This window comes from Chenopodium album, chromosome 7, assembly GCF_948465745.1.
Source record: "Chenopodium album chromosome 7, dcCheAlbu1.1, whole genome shotgun sequence".
NCBI lineage: Eukaryota > Viridiplantae > Streptophyta > Magnoliopsida > Caryophyllales > Amaranthaceae > Chenopodium > Chenopodium album.
In genome coordinates, this window is record NC_137840.1 from 73,663,130 (window position 1) to 73,676,254 (window position 13,125).

Here is a 13,125-nt window from a genome sequence, read left to right on the forward strand (position 1 = left end):
ACGAAAGGATGGAGGGGGAAGCGCAGTCTAACGTCCAAGGCCGCCCTGTAGACGCTGAAGGATCTTTGGCGCAGCCTCTCTTCTTCCCAAGCGGCCAAAGCGCGGGACTTCCTGGGAGGCTGGATCTCAAATCCCTCCCCAAGGTGGAGGAATGCCTTGTATTCCTCAAATTTGTAGTTCAGGTAGCCCAAGGCTGTGCTACCCACTGTGCAGGCGTACGGATCCTTGAAGTTGTCAATATTGGCAACATCCTCCTCGGCCGCCTCTTCGCCCTCTGAGGCCGCCGCTCCACCCTCGGCCGCATTCTCAGCTTCATCCTCTTCTCGCTGAGGAGCGCTCCCAAACTCGGAAGACAACACTCTGTCCAGGTCGGCTGCCTCCGCCGAGCTGCGGCTCCTAGAGCTATGGCCGCCTCGGGGAGAGATAATGTCTTCAAGTGGTCGTTTGCCCTTATCTTTGGCACCGGCCGCCTGACTCCCAGTAGGAGGAGCTCTGCGAGGGGGCAAGTCGGACGGTTCATTAATTGAAACCCCCGTTCTTGGTCTGTCCGACCTGCCATATCGGAGATAGAGTTCTGAGGGAGTGGGGACGGACGCATCAGCGTCCGCCCGAGAAGAAGAAGGAGGCCCCTCACAGAGTAGCAACTCGGCCCCATCCATGACCGAGTTGGCATATTGGGGGAACCTCAACCCCGGAGTTTGCCCGGACGTTCCCCCCATTGTAGATGTGCCTTCAATTCGTTGGCGCTCCTCGAATGAGGAAGTTACTTCCAAGGCCGAGCAGTGAGTGCCCGCGGAAGCGGTCGTAGGAGTGGTGGAAGGGGTCTCAACGTTAACATTGTTTGGGTCATAAGGAGGCCTAGGGTTTACCAGACTTCCGTCTGGATTTCTGGCCGCATGACGGCATCGTTCGTGCCATGTTCGACTGCAGGGACAGAGAAGAATGGGTGGATGTGAGTTGGTACGCACTAGAAATGGACCCACTCCATGAAGGAGACAACTCGTCTCCGTCCACTCTAGACTCCTCAGTCCCAGGCGAACGGCCGACCTCATGAGGAGAAACGGACGAAGCCAAATGTTGAGCCAGCTTTTAAATAAACAAAGAAAATAAAAGGACAAGGAAAAGAAAAACAGGCGGCCTACCTCTGTACGTGTTGAAAACTTGGAAGCCTTGAAGATTGATCGGAAAATTCAACGAATGTCACCGGAAAACTCAAATGCACGGCGGAGCTCTTGAAGATTCAAAAGAAAATGCACTTTCTCTCTCTAGAAGCTCTGACTTCTCTCTAGAAAATGTAAAGTTCCAAAGTACCAAAATGAAGTCAAAACCCTTGTATATATAGGGAAAAGTTAAGAGGGCAAGAGAGTAAATTCATCTTTCCCGCCTAACACAACTGAACGGTTACAATTTGAAAAATGTGACCTAGAATTTGGAGAGACAAGGAGAAACTCCGTTAAATTAGGCGGAAAAGAGGATGACCTAGTAAACGGTGCGTCTAAAAGGAAGTTGGCAGAGCTAAAGCTCTCTCCGCAGTGGCAAGACGGCCACATCTCCCAAAAGTAAGACGACCTATCTTCGTCCAGGGAGGTTGACAGAGCTAAAGCTCTCTCCGCAGTGGCAAGACGACCGCATCTCCCAAAAGAAAGACAGTCTATCTCCGTCCGCGCCATTTGTACAGATAGGCGTTCGTTCTAAAATTGTCAGGCGGACGGAAAACTGACAAAACCATAATACCCCTGTACGCACCAAGGCTACTTGAGGTTAGAGGAGTCGGCCTGTAAGCGTACGAGCCACCCCCTCTGAGGGGCAAATGTTGTGGGTAAAAATACCCCATATACGTGGACCAATCCCATAGTGACACGTGGCCCAGTTATAGGGTGACACGTATCACCACGAGAAGATGCCACGTGTTAAGGGCCTCTGTTCCCTTAATAATCAACATGCCAGAAAGTCCTAATAACGTCAGGGCCCAAATCCCGAGAGATATCAATGAAAGCCGCAAAACGGCGCCCCCAGAGTAGCACGTGGCACTCACTGATTGCACTGCCAATCACGTCACGCAAATCTAGGGTATAAACCCTAGAAAGGGGCACGAGTCCCACCCCTATAAATACCCCAATCATTTATGATGAGGGGGGATTCAGACAATTAAAAAAACAACAGAGCATTAAATAGCTCCAACTTCTCTCTACTTTCTCTCTCTAGCCTTTTCCGTTCTGATCACTAACTTGATCGTTGGAGGCGAATATTCCGTTGATCGGAATATTCGTTGTTTTGCAGGTGGGACCGACTCGTTGCCAGCAGAGCGTGACCAGTATCCCAGGAAATCCAAAAAAAACCCGAAACAAGACTCATATGAGTATTTTTAAGAGAAAGAGTGTGTTTTTTGCAATGTATACCAATAAGTTGGTATCTAAACTTAGCAACTCTAAAAGAAAGTTGCTTAGTTTAGATACTCAACTTTGAGTCTCATTTGACAAAAATTGTGGGCCCCTTGTCAATATTATAATATATTTTGTGATGTGCTTAAGTTTTACCTTTTTCTTTTGTTTTTTTTAATCTTATAATATTTTATATTAAAAAAGAAATGGATTTGGTAGGCCATAAATTGAAAGTGACATTTGTATATTTGAAGAAAGTTTCACCATTGGAAAATTAGACTTAACATGAGTTGCTAAATTGAGAAGTGGGTATGGTATCACTATTAGAGGTAAAAAAACAACTCATTTTGTATTTCAATACTAAAGCTTGAGTCTCACCATTGGAGATGGTCTAATATCCACGCTTTTTGAGAAATTTCGAAGGTTTTGGGGCCCGGTGTCGAAAAGAAATGAGATATTAGGGGATACATCTCGGGGTCATATAATGTTGTTTGAAACCATAAATGACCATTATATGATGTCATAAATGTTCGTGGTAGGCTTGCGTTAATGAAATCAGTGTAAGTTGAAAACCGGTAAATTGGTCGTTTAAAGGCCAATTGGATGGTTCCACCCAAACAATTGGACTCCCAAAGAGTATTATGGACCATGTTAAACATTTTGGCAATTGTTATTTTCAGGCGAAAAAAAGTACAAAAATTCAAAAATTGAAGGCTAATATCCATGTTTTTTGAGATATTTTGGAGGTTTCGGGACCATGTGTCGAAAGGACTTGAGATTTTAGGGAATACATCTTGGGGTCATATTATACTGTTTTAAACCATAAATGATCATTATATGTTGTCATAAATGTTTGTGGTAGGCTTGAGTTAATGAAATCGGTGCAAGTTGAAAACCGGTAAATTGGTTGTTTATTAAAGGCGAATTGGATGGTTCCACCCACCCAATTGGACTCCCAGAGAGTATTAGGGAATATAGTAAACCTTTCGGCAATTTTTATTTACAGGCGAAAAAAGTCAAAAAAATTCCAAAACTGAAGGCTATAATATCCACGATTTTTGAGAAATTTTGGAGGTTTCATGGCCCGGTGTCGAAAAGTCTTGAGATTTTAGGGGATATATCTCGGGGTCATATAATGCCGTTTGGAACCATATATGATCATTATATGTTGTCATAAATGTTTCGTGGTAGACTTGAGTTGATGAAAATCGATGAAGTTGTAAACCGGTAAATTGGCCGTTTAAAGGTAAATTGGATAGTTCCACCCACCAATTGGACTTCCGGAAGGTATTAGGGACCATGGTAAACATTTTGGCAATTTTTATATCCGAGCGAAAAAATACAAAAAATTCCAAAATGGAAAACGCATTTTGCGAAATTTTGAAGGTTTCGGGGCTCGGTGTTGAAAAGTCTTGAAATTATAGGAAATACATCTCGCGGTCATATAATGCCATTTGTAACCATATATGAACATTATATGTTGTTATAAATGTTCGAGGTAGGCTTTACTTAATGAAATCACTACAAGTTGTAAATCAGTAAATTTGTCGTTTAATAGCAATTTGGATGTTTTCACCCACCCAATGGGACTTCCGAAGGGTATTAGGGACCATGGTAAACATTTCGGCAATTTTTATTTCCGGGCAAAAAAAGTCCAAAAATTCCAAAATTGAAGGCTAATATCCACTCTTTTTGAAAAGTTTTGGAGTCTTCGGGGCCCAGTGTCTAAAAGCCTTGGAATTTTAGGGAATATACACTAGTAGAAAAATACAAAAAGGCAACCCCCAAATGGCACCGGTTCAGACCAAACCGGTGCCAAAAACCGCCCTAAAAATGGGCGGGATTTTAGACCAAGAGTAATGGCACCGGTTCAGATCAAACCGGTGCCAAAAATACAAAGGGCACCGGTTTGAACCGGTGCCACTGAACCGGTCCAAGGTTTTTAGGAAAAACCGGAACATTAAAAGCCTAAAACCCTTAGCTTCGATCTCCTTATCTCTCCTCCTTCTCTCCGCCTCCATTCCCCCATTTCATCTCCTCTCCTTCTCTCTCCTCCTTCTCTCTCCTCTCTCCTCTCTCTCTCTTCGTTCTTCTTTCTTCTTTCTTCTTTCATCTCCTTCGATCTCCTCTTTCTCTCTCTATTCGTTCTTCTTTAGTCTTTCAACCCCCTTCGATCTCCTCCCATATATATGCAGCAACCAAAGCTCGAGGACCACCACAAAGCTCGATCTCCTCTTATTAGCGCAACAACAGCCGCCGCCACCACCACAAAGTTCGAGCACCACCACCGGCATCAACATCAACAACAATTTCTGGGATTTTTTTTCAAGTTCTGGCTTTTTTTTTTCGATTTTAATTGTTTTTGTTTTCGATTCACCAATTTTGGTTTTGTTTTCGATTCACCAATTTTGGTTTTTGATTTTGATTTTGGTTTTTTATTTTGGTTTTTGATTTTGGTTTTCGATTTTGGTTTTTATTTTGGATTTCGTTTTTAGGGTTTCGATTTTAATTTGCCTTTTACTTTGGATTTTGGTTTTTTTTCCTATTTTTTTTTCGTATTTGTTTTTTTTTTTTTGTTCCGATTTTGATTTTTTTTTTTCGAATTTTTGGTTTCTTTTTTCGATTTCAATTTTGGTTTTTTTTTTTCGTTTTTGATAATTTTTTATATTTCGATTTCAATTTCTGTTTTATATTTTATATTTTGATAATTTTGGTTTTTTTTTTTCGTTTTTGATAATTTTTTATATTTCAATTTCGATTTCGATTTCTGTTTTATATTTTATATTTTGATAATTTTGGTTTTTTTTTCGTTTTTGATAATTTTTCAATTTTTTGATAATTTTTATATATTCTTAAGCTTATTTTTACCAATTGTTTTTTTTTGTGTTTTAATTAGTGTGTACAGATTATGCAAGAATATTAATATGTTCATGTTGTAATTTTTTTTATGATTTATAATGTAATTTTTTTATTTTTTTATTATGTTAGTTGTAATTGATCTATATTGTAATTTTGGATTTCATTATATATTGTAAATTTTGGATTTCATTATGTATTGTAAATTTTGGATTATATATATTGAAACCAATTCGATTTTTGTTGTGAATTGTTATTTTTTTTCAGTTGATTTTATTGGTAAGTGAAAAAAAACCAAAAAAAAAAAATAAAAAAAAAATTGGACATTTTAGGCACCGGTTAACCGGTGCCAAAAGGAGGATAAATATTTTTTTTTTTAGTATTTTTGGCACCGGTTAACCGGTGCCAAAACCTGTTTATGGCACCGGTTTTGAACCGGTGCCAAATAGGGGGGTATTTGGCACCCCCCACATAGGCACGGGTTTGAACCGGTGCCAAATGCGTTTTTTCACGTAGTGATATCTCGGGGTCATATAATGTCGTTAGGAACCATATATGACCATTATTTGTTGTCATAAGTGTTCGTGGTAGGCTCGAGTTAATGAAATCGATGCAAGTTGTAAACCGCTAAATTGGTTGTTTAAAGGCAAATTGGATGGTTCCACCATCCTAATTGGACTTCCGAGGGGTATTAGGAATCATGGTAAACATTTCGACAATTTTTATTTCTATGCGAAAAAATGTCAAAAAATTCCAAAATTAAAGGCTAATATCCATGCTTTTTGAGAAAAAGGTTTTGGGGCCCGGTGTCGAAAACAAATGAGATTTTAGGGGATACATCTCGGGGTCATATAATGCCATTTGGAACAATAAATGATCATTATATGTGTTCATAAATGTTCGTGGTAAGCTTGAGTTAATGAAATCGGTGCAAGTTGTAAACCTGTAAATTGGTCATTTAAAGTCAAATTTGATGGTTCCACCCACCCAACTGGACTCCCGAAGGGTATTAGGGACCATGAAAATCATTTCGAAATTTTTATTTCCGGGCGAAAAAAGTGAAAAAATTCCAAAATTGAAATCTAATATCCACGCTTTCTTAGAAATTTTGGAGGTTTCGGGGTCCTGTGTTGAAAAGGCTTGAGATTTTAGGGGACACTTCTCGGGGTCATATAATGTCGTTTGGAACCATATATGATCATTATATGTTGTCATAAATGTTCGTGGTAGGCTTGAATTAATGAAATCGGTGCAAGTTGTAAATCGATAAATTGGCCGTTTAAAGGCAAATTGCATGGTTCCACCCACCAAATTGGATCCCAGAGGGTATTAGTGACTATGGTAAACGTTTCGACAATTTTTATTTTCGGGTGAAAAAAAGTTCAAAAAAAATTCCAAAATTGAATGTTAATATCAACACTTTTTGAGAAATTTTGTAGGTTTCGGGGCCCGGTGTCGAAAAGTCTTGAAATTCTATGGGATATATCTCGGAGTCATGCTTTATTCGGGTCACATCGGGTCATACTTCTTATTGGGTTTGGGTTGGGTTAATAACAGGACGGGTTACATTCGGGTCGAGTGAACAATAGGTTGGGTTAAAACAGGTTAAAACGGGTTAGGGTAATTCTCAAGTTCGAGTCAGGTTCGGTTCAAGTCAATAATTTGCGGGTTATAATTAAGTTTGGTCATTTCCAAGTCGGATCATTCACGAATTCAAGTCGGGTTATGTTCAAGTCAATAATTTGCAGGTTACAATCATGTCGGGTCATTTCCAAATCAAGTCATATTCGGGTTCATTTAACTATAAATAGACAATTATCATTTTTATCAAGATAATTATTTCCTTTGACTATAATATATATGGCAATATACTAGGGAACTATAGTCTATAATCTAGGAAGATAATTATCTACTTTGACCATACAACAAATATATATTATATTTAACTCTTAAATTTGAGGATGATGCTCCTTTCTTTTGTTGGCATGGACCGACTTGGTCTCTGACAGGGTGAAGTCGTATCCCCAAATCAAAAGTAATACCTAAATCCTCTAACTAATGTAGATAGGGAAGTAGGGTCGAATCCACAGATAAACGGATCTTTCTATTCCTAATTAAATAATATGATCTAGATTATTAGGTAACCAATTATGTGAAATTGAATAATAAACTAAACTATGGAGATCAAGAATAGGGAGAAAACAATATATAAAAGGATCTAGGGCATAAGTTCACCAATAAATAAAACTCCAGGGTAAAACATAATAATCAACCATTGACATTGCATAAATAACATGATTAACAAGCTCTCGCAATTTATTAACCAACATAGATCTAACAGGCTCTCGCAATTTACTAAATCTAAGTTCCTATTGAAAATAGCCTCTAATATCAAATTAACATCTGCTCGATTCATCAATTTAATACTGCTATACTTTTACAAGCCATAATTGTAAAGCGTTAAAACAATTCAATAAGAAATTATCATGCAATACCAATAATCAATAATAGTCAATCATCAATGCATCAATTAACCAGATCGTAAAGGGCTTTCGCTACGCATTACAATCACACAATTAATTTACCTGTAATCCCCCGTATTTTTAAATATTTTATAAATGAAAATTTATTTTATTTATAATATTTATTTGTTATTTTTCATAATTTATAATTTCAAAAGTTTCAAATTATTAATCTGGGTCGAAAATTATTTGAACAAGTTATTTTATGCACCTTTATTCTACAATTTATGTCCAATCACACAAGCCTATTCTACAATTTATGTCCAATCACACAAGCCTAACCCATTTGTTTACTTAATCGCCCCATTATTTTTATGAGGCCCAATCTTTCTTTTTACCCTACAATAATTCTCTCCTATAAATACCCCATGAATCTCCAAAAAATTCCCACACAAAAAGGTTAGTCTTATTTTCATCCTCCTTTGTTTCATTATTTTGCTTAATGTTAATTTAATTGTTTTGGGTTTTGATTTTAGTATAAAGATTATATTTTTAGTATCAAATTATATTTTAATGGTATAAAGATTATAAATTTCATATTTTATGAATTATAAACCTAGGGTTTCAATTTATTGAAAATCATGATTTTAGGGTTTTTATGAACAATTGATTTAGGGCTTTTATAGTAATGATGTTTTGAAATTTTGGTGATTATAACTACTGATTAGTTTAACTTAATTCCAGATTATTTTGAAAACATAGATTCGTGTTTTAATTTTTAGATTTTCGTTCGTTAATATTAAGCCCGTTTTAATCCCGATCAGATTCCGAACTCATCCGATTTTGATGAAAAAGTAGTGTTTTCCATGTGGAAACAACGTTTTAAGAAAAAAGTAGTGAGTACCACCCTCTCGTGGCCAAATTCAGCCTCTAAATATGATTTTCGGGCAGTTTTTGATTTTAACGAAGTTTTTTTATACTTAAAATATTATCCTTGAGTTTGATTAATAAAATTAATTATGTTTAAAGTTAATTAAGCATAAATATTTGTTTTTATTGAAGTTTTAAGTGTTGGAAATAGTTTCTAAGTACTACTTTTGATGTTTTATAAAGAGGGTTTAATCACCCATTAAAAAGAGAGATTTTTAGGGGTTTTTATATAATTTTCAGATTTTTATTAGACTTTGAACTTGCTGTAATTTCATGTATAAGAGTGTATTTTAAGGTTTTTATGAAGAAAATTTAAAGAACTATATATAAGCCTTTAATTTTAACTAAAGGGAAGGTTTTAAAGTGTTGTTTGATTTGGATTTTGAAGGTTTTAAAGTAAGTTAGTATTGCTGTAAATTTGATTGATTGGGTATTGATTGAGATGTTATTATTTGGCTTAGGAGAGGAGTTTATTGAAGGTGATTTCTAGTTAGTAAAGTGGCATGCCAATTCGTTTGCTCAAGGTACGTACAAGTTACGAAACCTTTTTTTTAGGTGCATGTTTAAGGACGACGGATCGAGAACTTAGTATCATGTATAGGGATGACTGAGTTAAATTGTTTGGTTATACATTGTGAATTTCGTATGACGTGCACTATTTTATATTGCAAGTATTATTTGTGCTCTAATTATGCAAGGTGCGCTTAGAGGCAAAGGTATATGATTGGTGTAATGATTAATTTATTACTCATTCATGATTATGCAAGCAGGATGAGTAAAGGAAGAATTTAAGTCTTCTAAGACGAGGTTAAGGTTTTGGGGTGCCTTATGCACTCAAGGTGTTTATACACCGAGGTAGTAAAGGAATAAATAATAAATGTTGCTTGCCACTAATAAATCAAGAATTGAAATTGAAAAGTTGTTTTACTTGATTGAATTGATATTGGATTGATTGTATTGTTATGCATATGAGTCATCACCAAGTCTAAACCTGTAAATCACGTAAAGTGCAAGATGGATGAGCAATAAAACTCTGGATTGGTGCACTTCTGGAGTAATGACAATCAGGGGTTGGGGTACATGGGGTATTAGCCGTGTACTTTTCTCGAGGCCGTCTGATCTACGAGTCTCTTATTTCAAATATTTTTCAAAACTAGGAGTTAGGTGAGATCTCATACTAACTACGGTCACGGAGTCGCGCCCGTGGTCGTTGGATGTTTATTGATGTTTCCGAAAGGAGGCATGGGGTTTTTCTTTTATTGATGTTTCAAATGGAGCATGGGTTGGACAACCTTGTCTATTGCGTAATCCAATGAATAAAAATAATGATTTACCTATTATTAATTAATGGAGTCTTAGTAATATAAATAGTTGAGTCGTGTGTTGAGTCTATAATTTAATGATGCATGATGATTGATTATTAGTAGCATGTTATGGATTTCTTAATTTATTTTGCAGCTTGTATGTACTCAGCTTTGCTGATTGCGTGCTTTGTGTGTCTTTCTTTGGTCATGGCCTTCGCCTTTCAATGACCCTGTGACGATCCAATTTTTACACTTGTAATATTGGGGAGCAGAATTACCACAGGTTCTTACACATGCAGCATTCATCAGGGTTGTGGGATCTTGAGTAGAGAGTTGGTTGTTTGCATTTTATTTCTTTTGCAAGTTTGAATTTATTTTAATTCGATTTTATTTGACACTAATTCTTTTGGGTTTGAATTTATTCGAACACTGAATTTAATCACTTACTAATTTTATTGGGTTTTGAATAAGGGCCTTAATGGTTCCAAGTTGTATGACTTAATTTGGTTTCATTCGTTGGTTTTGAAACTTATTTATAACTGATTTAGTTTTTTCGCTGCTATTTTCTGATAAAGTCTTAACGTTTGAACACGTGGCGGTAGCACGCCAGTAATTCTCTTGAATATTGTTCAGGGTCCTCACAGGTTTAAAGAGAGAATTATTGGGGTGTTACATTACCGGTATTAAATCTCATCTCTCGAATCTCGACTTAACCATTTATAAATTAATCTGCTTATTGAAACTAGACCTAAACATCAATTCTCATCTGTCGAATCTCGAATCAATATTGTCAAACTCATGCAAAAAAGATTGGGCCTAATCTAGTCATAGAGCATTAAATCAATCAATAGGAAATTAATCTAGCATTGATAATTAACAAAAATAAATTACCCCTTCATATTATTTATGGATCCCCATAAACCCTAGAAATAAGACTACTCACACATGATAGAAACTAAACTAATCAAAGCAATGAAGGAAGACATAATCAAGGAAATAGAATAAATAACTAATATTAAGAGAAGAGAAATACTTACCAAACGAATCTGGAATTAATGAAGTAATTAAGAACAAGAGTTGATAGAAAAGTTAAGAGAGAGAAAAAATCCTAAGAGAGAGAAAATCTAAGAAAAGAAAGTAATCCAAAAATTACGTACAAATCTCGTACTTAAACATTTCCTAAAACAAAAATTAAAACTAACTAACCAGGTTCTGAGAAAACACGCGCCCGATCGGGCGAAGGGCCGCCCGATCAGGCCCGCCTTTTTCTTCACACTCTATCTGGGCAGCCGCGCCCGATCGAGCTAACGCTCACCCGATCGGGCGCGCCTTCTTGATGGTGTTCTCTTGTGCGCCCGCCCGATCGGGCGCAAGCTTGCCCGATCGGGCTCGGTCTTCTTCTTCGAGGCTCGGATTTCGATTGGGCTCAGTTCCTCGGCCCAATCTAAGTTTCCTCATCGGGTCTTGATTAAACGATCCAATAGCCTCGGTATCTCATACCGAGCCCTTAATCATCGGCTCTCACCGATCCTCGGCTTCAAAAGTGGTCGTGTCCTTCTAGCTTCCGTAGTTGACCCATAAAGCCCGGGAAAATGCTCCAAGAGTGCAATTTCCTGTAAAATACAACTAAAACTACGAAAACACTAGAAAACACATATTAGTAATAAAAGTGGCTCGAAAGAGCCAAAAACACTACTAATTATGACCAAGGGACGGGGGTAAATTACTATATAAAATGGACATATCAGTTTCCTTATACAAAATGCTTTTATCAGCAATAATAAGGTGGTCTAAATTGCAATTAAGGTGATTTAAAATCTGGTTAGGAACAATTTAGGTTGAATTTAGGTCAGGTCGATAACAAGTCGTGTTGATTTCGAGTCGGGTTAGTAACAAATCGGGTTGAATTTTTTGGTCGGGTGAGTATTAGGTCTGGTAAAATTTGGGTCGGGTCAATTACAAGTCGAGTTGAATTTGGGTCAAGTTAATAACAAGTCGGGTTGATTTCGGGTCAGGTTTGTAACAGGTTGGGTTAAATTCGGGTCGGGTTAGGAACGGGTCAAGTTGCATTCAGGTCGGGTTAGTAACAAGTCGGGTTAAATTCGGGTTTTGACGGGTTAAAACGGGTTTGGGTCAATTTCGGTTCAAGTCAGGTTCGGTTCAGGTCAATAATTTATGGGTTACATTCAAGTCGGGTCATACCCAGGTCAGTTCATGTTCGGGTCTCACATATTTGGGTCAAATTGGGTCTAGGGTTGGTTTCAGGTCGGGTTAGGCCGGATTTGGGTCACCATTTTTTCGGGTTCAGATGGTTCGGTTAATAATCGGGTTTGAGTCGGTTCAACTTTTGACAGCTCTAATAAAATGAATGAAATAATAATCTTAGTAAGGGTATTTTTGTAAAATTGTTATTTATTCCCTATATATTCCCACCCACTATCCAAACAAGGTATTGAAATATTTTCATGTATTCCCATCAATTAATTCCCAATCCTATTCCCACATTTTAATCCCCAAACTCCCATTCCCACAATCCAAACGCCCCGTTACAGTAATATGGCTGCTTTTTTATGTGCTCTTTTCATTGACTATAGACCAACAAAGGCCTTTATGTGAGTAACTAATGCATGATAATTGCTCAAAACAATGAGTGCAACTAGGCGCATACCTCTTATATGTTTACAAAACGTATAGGAGGGCAAAATGGTAAATTTGACAAGCTTTTGGAAAAAGTTGACTCAACACTGTACCTTTATACATGTATAATGTACTATTAAAATATAAATTGTCTAAATAGTAGTTTTTGTGTACTATTATGCATGTAGTGGTACTTTTTATCATCAAATACGTTGAATATTTTCCCCTAAAATATTTACCACCTATCATCTATTATACATGTAATGGTACATTTTTCGTCCTATATGTTTGATAATCTCATAGGAGCTATTATGTGACCTATATATACATACCTTATGAATCCCTGTGTTTTTTACATCATATCCTACCTACCAAATCTGTCAAATTTTGGGTATTATATAGCCATCAAATTTGGCAATTAGAGTATTTTTTTGAACCACCAAGTTGCTTTCAGAGGTTCCCAAAGGGGCTTCTAAATCAAATGGCATCTACTTATAGTGTTTAAATAATGTGAGTACTGTGTTCATGTGTGACCATAATTTACCTCTGTTAGTG